At 39.2% G+C, this 10,498-nt stretch overlaps 1 long non-coding RNA gene across 1 annotated transcript in view; it reads right to left on the bottom strand.

The window, feature by feature from the left end:
- Nucleotides 1-5,530: 5,530 nt before the first annotated feature.
- LOC141252290 (uncharacterized) overlaps nucleotides 5,531-10,498 on the bottom strand; it is a 49,814-nt gene continuing 44,846 nt past the window's right edge. The window contains exon 3 of the long non-coding RNA XR_012313731.1: nucleotides 5,531-6,205. This is a non-coding gene — a long non-coding RNA (uncharacterized lncRNA). The remainder of the gene's footprint in view (nucleotides 6,206-10,498) is intronic.

Below are 10,498 nucleotides of genomic sequence, written 5' to 3'. Positions count from 1 at the left end.
ACCCATCAATAAATATTATTATAAAAAAAATAAAAAAAAACCAATAAAAGTACACATATTTGGTATCGCCGCGTCCGGAACAACCTGACCTATAAAACTGTCCCACTAGTTAACCCCTTCAGTGAACACGGTAAAAAAAAAAAAAAAAAAACCAAGCAAAAAACAATGCTTTATCACCATACCGCCAAACAAAAAGTGGAATAACACGCGATCAAAAAGACGCATATAAATAAAAATGATACCGCTGAAAACGTCATCTCTTCCCGCAAAAAACAAGCCACCATATAGCTCCATCAGCCGAAAAATAAAAAAGTTATAGCTCTCAGAATAAAGCGATACTAAAAAATATTTTTTTCTATAAAATAGCTTTTATTGTGTATAAGCGCCAAAACATAGAAAAATGATACAAATGTGGTACCGCTGTAAACGTACTGACCCGAAGAGTAAATCTGCCTCATCAATTTTACCACACGCGGAACAGAATAAAAAAAAAAAAATAAAAAACAATTCCTGAATTGTTGGTTTTTGTTTATTCTGCCTCCCAAAAATCGGAATAGAAAGCGATCAAAAAATGTCACGTGCCTGAAAATGGCACCAATAACAACGTCAAGTCATCCCGCAAAAAACGAGCCGTCACATGACTGTCTGCCAAAATCTGGAAAAATTATAGCTCTCAAAATATGGCGATGCAAAAACTAGATTTTACAAAAAATGCGTCTTTTAGTGTGTGACAGCTGTCAGTCATAAAAACCCCATATGATTCTGGCATTGCTGTAATCACACCGACCCGAAGAATAAAGTCGTCTAATCACTTATACCGCACAAGGAACGGCGTCAAAAATAAACTCTTGAGTTAGGATTGGGCTAGGGTTAGGGCTGGGTTTGGGGCTAGGGTTGTGCTGGGGCTAGGGTTGTGCTGGGGCTAGGGTTGTGCTGGGGCTAGGGTTGTCCTGGGGCTAGGGTTGTCCTGGGGCTAGGGTTGTGCTAGGGTTAGGGCTGGGGTTGGGATTTTTTTCAAAAGTAAGAAAAAAAGATGACGATATGGCGACTAGTGTTGAGAGCAAGTGCTCGCTACTTGAGTTTGCATCGGGTGCTCTGGTATGCATTTAGTATCGTGGGTATTTGAGTGACATGCTCGAGTCTCTGCCCCATATGCTTCGCGGCCAAAAAACTTTACGGGGATTGCCTGCCATGCACGAGCGATCCCCGCATGTTTTTTTTTGGGTGTCTAATAACCGTGAAACATGCGGAGCAGGGACTCGAGCATGTCACTCGAGCACACGCTGTACATGGTGCATACCTGAGTACCCGATGCAAACTCAAGTAGCGAGCACTTGCGCTCAAGAATAATGAAAACTTATTCAATATGATGACCTAACGTAAACAAATAATGTGCCGTACCTCTGGGTTCAAAATGTTCACTATACACCTTAATAAAATCTTTGAGGGGTATAGTTTCCAAAATGGGGACACTTGTGGTGGAGCTCCACTGTTTAGGCACATCACGGGCTCTCCAAACGCGACATGGTGTCCGCTAACAAATTGAATGGAAAATCGGCTCAAATTGTTAGCGGACGCCATGTTGCGTTTGGAGAGCCCCTGTGTGTCCAAACATTGGAGCTCCCCCACAACTGACCCCATTTTGGAAACTAGACCCCCCAAGGCACCTATCTAGATGCATAGTGAGCACTTAGAACCCCCAGGTGCTTCACAAATTGATTCGTAAAAATGAAAAAGTGAAAATAAAACACTTTTTCATTTTTATGAATCAATTTGTGAAGCACCTGGGGTTCCAAGTGCTCACTATGAATCTAGATAGGTGCCTTGGGGGGTCTAGTTTCCAAAATGGGGTCACTTGTGGGGGAGCTCCAATGTTTGGGCACACAGGGACTCTCTAAATGCAACATGGTATCCGCTAACAAATTGAATGGAAAATCGGCTCAAATTGTTAGCGGACACCACATTGCGTTTGGAGAGCCCCTCTGTGCCCAAACTTTGGAGCTCCCCCACAAGTGACCCCATTTTGGAAACTAGACCCCCCAAGGCACCTTTCTAGATGCATAGTGAGCACTTGGAACCCCCAGGTGCTTCACAAATTGATTCGTAAAAATGAAAAAGTGAAAAAAAAAACACTTTTTCATTTTTATGAATCAATTTGTGAAGCACCTGGGGTTCCAAGTGCTCACTATGAATCTAGATAGGTGCCTTGGGGGGTCTAGTTTCCAAAATGGGGTCACTTGTGGGGGAGCTCCAATGTTTGGGCACACAGGGACTCTCCAAATGCAACATGATATCCGCTAACAAATTGTCGGCTCAAATTGTTAGCGGATATCATGTTGCATTTGGAGAGTCCCTGTGTGCCCAAACATTGGAGCTCCTCCACAAGTGACCCCATTTTTGAAACTAGACCCCCCAAGGCACCTATCTAGATGCATAGTGAGCACTTGGAACCCCTAGGTGCTTCACAAATTAATTCATAAAAATGAAAAAGTGTTTTTTTTTTCACTTTTTCATTATTACGAATCAATTTGTGAAGCACCTGGGGGTTCCAAGTGCTCACTATGCATCTAGAAAGGTGCCTTGGGGGGTCTAGTTTCCAAAATGGGGTCACTTGTGGGGGAGCTCCAAAGTTTGGGCACAGAGGGGCTCTCCAAACGCAATGTGGCGTCCGCTAACAATTTGAGCCGATTTTCCATTCAATTTGTTAGCGGATACCATGTTGCATTTAGAGAGTCCCTGTGTGCCCAAACATTGGAGCTCTCCCACAAGTGACCCCATTTTGGAAACTAGACCCCCCAAGGCACCTATCTAGATGCATAGTGAGCAGTTGGAACCCCCAGGTGCTTCACAAATTGATTCATAAAAATGAAAAAGTGTTTTTTTTTTCACTTTTTCATTGTTATGAATCAATTTGTGAAGCACCTGGGGGTTCCAAGTGCTCACTATGCATCTAGATAGGTGCCTTGGGGGGTCTAGTTTCCAAAATGGGGTCACTTGTGGGGGAGCTCCAATGTTTGGGCACACAGCAGCTCTCCAAACGCAACATGGTGTCGCTAACAATTTGAGCCAATTTTGCGTTAAATTTGTTAGCGGACACCATGTTGCATTTAGAGAGCCGCTGTGTGCCCAAATATTGGAGCTCCCCCACAAGTGACCCCATTTTGGAAACTAGACCACCCAAGGCACCTATCTAGATGCATAGTGAGCACTTGGAACCCTCAGGTGCTTCACAAATTGATTCATACAAATGAAAAAGTGTTTTTTTTTTCACTTTTTCATTGTTACGAATCAATTTGTGAAGCACCTGGGGGTTCCAAGTGCTCACTATGCATCTAGATAGGTGCCTTGGGGGGTCTAGTTTCCAAAATGGGGTCACTTGTGGGGGAGCTCCAATGTTTGGGCACACAGGGACTCTCTAAATGCAACATGGTGTCCGCTAACAAATTTAACGGAAAATCGGCTCAAATTGTTAGCGACACCATGTTGCGTTTGGAGAGCCGCTGTGTGCCCAAACATTGGAGCTCCCCCACAAGTGACCCCATTTTGGAAACTAGACCCCCCAAGGCACCTATCTAGATGCATTGTGAGCACTTGGAACCCTCAGGTGCTTCACAAATTGATTCATAAAAATGAAAAAGTGTTTTTTTTTTTCACTTTTTCATTGTTACGAATCAATTTGTGAAGCACCTGGGGGTTCCAAGTGCTCACTATGCATCTAGAAAGGTGCCTTGGGGGGTCTAGTTTCCAAAATGGGGTCACTTGTGGGGGAGCTCCAAAGTTTGGGCACACATGGGCTCTCCAAACACAACATGGCGTCCGCTAATTATTCAAGCAAATTTTACAATCAAAAAGTCAAATAGCGCTCCTTCCCTTCCGAGCCCTGCCGTGCGCCCAAACAGTATTTTTTCCCCAATTATTGGGTATCTGCGTGCCCAGGGGAAATTGCACAACAAATTTTGGGGTCCATTTTTTCTTGTTACCCCTGTGAAAATAAAAAAAATTGGGTCTAAATTAACATTTTTGTGAAAAAAGTTAAATGTTCATTTTTTTCTTCCACATTCAAAAAATTCCTGTGAAGCACCTGAAGGGTTAATAAAGTTCTTGAATGTGGTTTTGAGCACCTTGAGGGGTGCAGTTTTTAGAATGGTGTCACTTTTGGGTATTTTCTGTCATAAAGACCTCTCAAAGTCACTTCAAATGTGATGTGGTCCCTAAAAAAATGGTTTTGTAAATTTTGTTGGAAAAATGAGAAATCGCTGGTCAACTTTTAACCCTTATAGCTCCCTAACAAAAAAAAATTTTGGTTCCAAAATTGTGCTGATGTAAAGTAGACATGTGGGAAATGTTATTTATTAACTCTTTTGTGTGACATATCGCTCTGATTTCAGGGCTTAAAAATTCAAATTTTGAAAATTGCAAAATTTTCAAAATTTTCGCCAAATTTCCGTTTTTTTCACAAATAAACGCAAGTGATATCGAAGAAATTTTTCCACAATCATGAAGTACAATATGTCACGAAAAAACAATCTCAGAATCAGGGGGATCCGTTGAAGCGTTCGAGAGTAATTACCTCATAAAGTGACAGTGGTCAGAATTGTAAAAATTGGCCCGGTCATTAACGTGCAAACCACCCGCGGGGCTTAAGGGGTTAAAGAGTAACTGTCATTTTAATTTTAATTTCATAAATCAATAGCACACATGAAAATATCCATCATTGTAATATATCTTATCAGAGAAATCTGCTTCTTTCTCTGCCAAAAATTAATCAGTCATTATCAAAATTCTCAATTCTGAGGTAAAATCTGTATTCATGAAGACAGGCTTTCCCATTACTGTGTACTGTTGATTTATGAAATAAAAATTAAAACAATGGTTACTCTTTAACGCTATTTGCCTGCAGTCACCACTATCTCTTCAGGTAAATAGTATTTTACAAGGTGGTCAGAATCCCTAAATAAACCTATACTCACTTCCTGGACCAGCGCTGCTCCACCACAATCACCAATGTGTCCCCCACCAGTTTGTTGGCATCAACACCTGGCACAGGGGCATCATGTGACCACTATAGCCAGTATGGAGGAGTAGCACCGGTTTGGGAGGTGAGTATTGGCCATTTTTACTTAACCCACTCTGGGCCCATTTCTAATGTAGGGGACAAACCCTTTAAACTATTCACACTGGGTTTCTGTCTTTCTAGGGATATGACTGATCCAATATGACTGTTTTGTAAGGGATCCTAATGTAATTTTTAATGGTTCTGTCAGGTTCATTTTCTTCTTCTTTATTGGTTAAATAAGCACAGCATGCTACGCTTTTCTGTCTATCAAAGGACAACCGAAAACCCAAAGCATAGGATCCTTAGCATCCTTATTCTGGTCCCTTTTGTTATCAGAAATGCATAGAGAAAGAGCTTATGGATTTTGATGGAGTTTTTCAGATGTTAAATACCGGCCGTTGATAAAGAGGGAACTGCACAGGAAAATGCTTCAAACACAGTTTATTACTAATTTTTCATGTTCTTTATTCACACCGCAAAAGGTACAGGTGTTGATAGTAACGTTTTGGGTATAACACCCTTCATTAGGCTGTAGCAATAGATTGGTGGATACGTAGTAAGAATTCCCAGGTTCAGGGTGGACTTCTTCAGGGCGCAAACCAAGAAACACTAGAATTCCCAGGTTCAGGGTGGACTTGTTCAGGGTGCAAACCAAGAAACACAAGAATTCCCAGGTTCAGGGTGGACTTGTTCAGGGCGCAAACCAAGAAACACAAGAATTCCCAGGTTCAGGGTGGACTTGTTCAGGGCGCAAACCAAGAAACACAAGAATTCCCAGGTTCAGGGTGGACTTCTTCAGGGCGCAAACCAAGAAACACTCTTGTGTATCTCACATGTGACACTGGATAAAGGGAGTTATGCCTGAAACTTTGATACCTGCTTCTGTGCCTATTGTGAGAAATTAAAAATCGTGTTTTTAGTATTTTCCTGTGCCGGTTGGTTCCTCCCTTTATATGCAGTATTTCGAATGATGGGAGCAAAGTGGTCACCTCCTTCAGAACTGTAGTCCACACAACAATTTATGGGAAGTGCTGTCTACCTTGTTTTTTATTAAATACCAGCAGTCGCCATGAGTTAACCGCTATTGTGACAGGTTCCAGGTTTTTTCATCAGTGAAGTCAGTGGAGAAACATTTTTCTATGTCCATGCCTGAAAAATAGAAGCGTGACACTAGTGTGAACATTCCTTCACTATAGTGGTTCTTAATTACCTAGCAATAACATTAAAATAAAACGGCATAGGTTAAAACAGGGAAATAAATCATTGCTCATGAATATACAATGGAACGTATCGCTGAAATGTGATTTCCTGAACGGTATGTGCTGCACATAGGATATATGCAATAAGGATATGTGAAACTGTGTTAGTTGCTTTCATGATACCACATCTATCTTTATCTATAAATATATCTATAAAAAAGGAAGATTTCATAGTACCAAATAAAATAATATATACAACACAGATCTAAGAATATATAGCTGTGATATCTGAATACCCACACAGTTCAGAAAGAAATACTTCTCTGGCTGTGTTCCCAGAAATAAATATGCCACACACATATAATCAATATGAAAAGAAAACCAGGACACAACTGTCTAAATAAAGAGTATGCATAGAGAAACCCCCACTACCACCTTCTGTTAGTATAGAACTTAGCTGACCAGGGCTAAAGAGAACCAGGAACCTGCCACGTAGTACACGCAGTCCGATCTCTGGACACCATGGTGCAGAGAAGGAGAAGCTGAGCAGAATGATTTACAGGTTTGTTGTAAAAGATTCAGTATATTGTGTATTTTAGTCATTGACATCTCTGGTGTTTGTATGTTTAGGAGTCCAGTGGGCGGTCCTAGTAGTGATTGACAGCTATCTCTGCATGCACGGTCATACAGGGAAGACTGTCACTTACTGAATAGGACCGCACACTGGACTCGTATATGTAGTACCAGAGATTTCCATTAATAAAATACAAATGTATATCAATCTGATCAGCTCTATAACATCTTGCCTGCAGATCAGATACCATTTTCAACGTGACAGGTTCCTGTTAAAGTATTGAAATCCGCGATGATTTTGTTAGAACATCTGATTCGACCTTTAATAGCTGTATGTTGCTCTATCTTCTCATTAGAGTATATTAATCACTAGCTTCAGTAGTCAATTTTCATTTTTATGTTTGGATTTTTTCTTCTCCCTTCTTCCAAGAATCATAACTTTTTAATTTTTTTGTTGACATAGCAGTAGGAGGGCTTGTTTTTGCAGGATGAGTTGTAGTTTTAAATTACATCATTTATTTTACCATAAAATGAGAAAAAAATTCCAAGTGGTATGAAAAGTAAAAAAAAAAAGATAATGCAATTTTACCATTGGTTTTATCATTTACCAATTTTACCACTGGTCAATGTATTTAACAGCGTTTATTCTAAAATGGCTTAGAAACATGATTCTTCAGCTCAGTATGATTACAAAAATACCAAAATTGTATAGTTTTTTTTTATAGTTTTACTGTTAAATTTTTTTTTTATAGCAGTTTGTAAAAAAAAAAAAAAAAGGTTTTCGCCTGCACCATTTTGCAAGAGTTGTAGTATTTTTTCTTGTCAATAAAGCTGTGTTATGGCTTTTTTTGCACCCTAATCTGATATTTTTATTGATAACAATTTTGGGAAAATATATTCAGAGTTATTGCATTTTTTATTGCATAACTTAGGCCATGTGCACATGTTGAGTATTTGGTGCGTTTTTTTTTTACCTCCGTATTTGTAAGCCATAACCAGGAGTGGAACAATCACAGGAAAAGTATAATAGAAACACGTCACCACTTCTGTATTTATCACCCACTCCTGGTTTTGGCTTACAAATACTGAGGTAAAATACTGACCAAATACTGAATGTGTGTATGTGGTCTAAAAGCATACATGCACAGCCCAAAAAAATAAGTTTAGGGTGCTACATCAGCATTGTTGCAAGAATCAGAGCCAAGAAGAAACCAATACTAAATGGTGTTCACACCAGTATATAGAAACAAATATAAACTTTATTAGACATGATTCTCAATTCACTCATAAGATGAAAAACCCAGGACTACTTTCAGACATGAAAATACTGTGAACTGAAAAAGAGGTCTCAAAAATCTCTCATGATAAAGGTAACCCACCAGAATGAAAACATCAAAGTATTGGTGCTTTCATTCTGGTGGATTATCCTTTATCATGAGGGATTTGCAACCTTCAAGATAAATGATATCTTATCAGTGTCTTTAAGAATTATGGCTAATAAAATTTGATATATTTTTCTATATACTGCTGTGCACACCATTTAATATTGACTTCTTCATGGTTTACAAAAAAACACTATTCTGGAGTTTTCATTTTTATTTTCTTTACATCTTTATCGTATGAGTTTCTTTATTTTAGATCTTACTAGATCTGACTTTTACAGATGCAGTGATACCAAGTAAGTTTATTCAATTTTTTTATTTATTTTTAATGGGAGGAAAGAGACTTAGGAATTGGATTAATTTTTTTTTATACTTTTCATATTTTTAAAAACATTTTTACATCTCCTCAGGGGACTTAAACCTTTACTATTGCAGTATATAGTAAAAATCGTGGTGTCACATGTGACTGAGCCTAGCAGAGCTTCACAGAAGTACCAAGATGGTAGCAATGGGGCCTTCGGCAGGCCCCTGGCTGCCATTGTAACCTATGGGAAATGGCTTCATTTAAATGATATTGTCAGAGATTGACAGCGTCATTTAAATGGTTAACCGAAGTGATCATAGCTGAGCTCCAGCTCCCGATCTTAGACGCAGATGCCGTGCTGGCTATGTAAGATTGCCACCATCCACATTGTATGGTAAGAGCTAAGCCTCTGAGCCCCCTCTACACATGCTCACCCCAGTGCTGATGTACATGTATATCATTTTGTGCCATTGCTCACAAACGATCATTGTTGACGTGGGTACAGCGGTGACATCACATGATGTTCAGCGGTCTGGTGTAGTCTACCTTGGCATGACCATTGATCGGCCACAGCAAAGACATCTGTATGACTGGTGCCCTATACAAACCTTATCCATGTGCACTTCTAATACTAGGCAACCACCTCCTCCATGAATTGGTAGGTGTGTGAATGGCTGTTTCATCAGTATTTTGCCCCTGTGTTGTCTCCGCTTTTATCATAGGGGTCTACTGCATCCTGTACATGCATTCATTTTCTGACCCCTGTTGGTAAATATGGCTGCCTTTTCTTTGCCATGTTTTTTGTGTCATTTTGCTGTGTTTTGCTGCTGCAAAGACCCCCAAGAAGTAGCAGAGAGGTCGTTTGGAGTGGCAGAGGGTAAGTATTGCCTATTTTGTTGTTTTCAAAAAGATCAATTCTTTCTTCTATTAAAGTTTAACGCCAGAAACCCCCTTTAATACAGATGCCCCATATTCAGCAAAATATATATGATAGCTCATAACTGGAACATTGACTCTCATAAATGTGTTCATACGTCAATATTATCAGTTACCTAAAATCAGAGATAAAATAAATAAACTTTAGTATGAACATTATTTTTGCGTTGTCTAACCCATGATTCATGAACCTTCGGGCTAGATGAACCTAAATGCACAGTAGTCCCTGAATATTTACATATACAGTACATAATGTATTAATGTCAAAAATTAGACTTGCCAATTTTTTTCGGACATCTGCGGACTAGAGGTCTTCTACAGTACATGTAAACCTAAGCACTGCTATTAAAATAAGTGCGCTATCTACACATAACATCAACCAATCCAACTGGGCTACTCTTGTATAAACCAGGTACTTGCAGCTGCGGAGGAAACGTCCCACACAAGCAACACTCTGCCAATATGCAAAATCAGTCCCTGGTGACCGACTGGCATAATTTGTAGTTTAGAGCATGAAAAATATATAAAATACATGCCTCATGTTGAAAAACAGTTACGTTCTATGCAACCAATAAGATCACTTCTTTCTTTTCTAAATGTTCTCTTAGAAAATGAAAGCAAAGTGCTGATTTGTTGCTTTGGGCACCCCTTACACTTTTTCCATACTATTTTAGTTTCATGCATGAGGTCTTTAGAACTTATCAGTTTATTATGCATATTATCATAATGATACTTTAGATATTGAACCAATTTATGGCCTAATAATAATAATAATAATAATAATACAATAATGCATTCATTACATTTGTGTATTGTAGAAGGTTTTTGTTTTTTAATTTGCAATAAACATGTATCAACATTTGAAAATCAAATCATGGTACATTTTTAAGCCTCAACTGAGTTTGGGCCAGGAATGCTCAGGAAAGACCTATTTTGCTGCAAAAAAATAGCTTTTTAACTTTTGTGGTGTGGTTAACGATATTGGCACATCAATGGGACTCCATCTAAATAGTCCACATATACAGGTATATATAAAAGAAATACTGAG

The sequence above is a fragment of the Phyllobates terribilis genome, unplaced genomic scaffold (genome assembly GCF_046119375.1).
Source record: "Phyllobates terribilis strain yellow unplaced genomic scaffold, ASM4611937v1 Scaffold_2__4_contigs__length_985480577, whole genome shotgun sequence".
NCBI classification, from domain to species: Eukaryota; Metazoa; Chordata; class Amphibia; order Anura; family Dendrobatidae; genus Phyllobates; species Phyllobates terribilis.
This window is presented reverse-complemented; position numbering and strand designations above follow the sequence as displayed.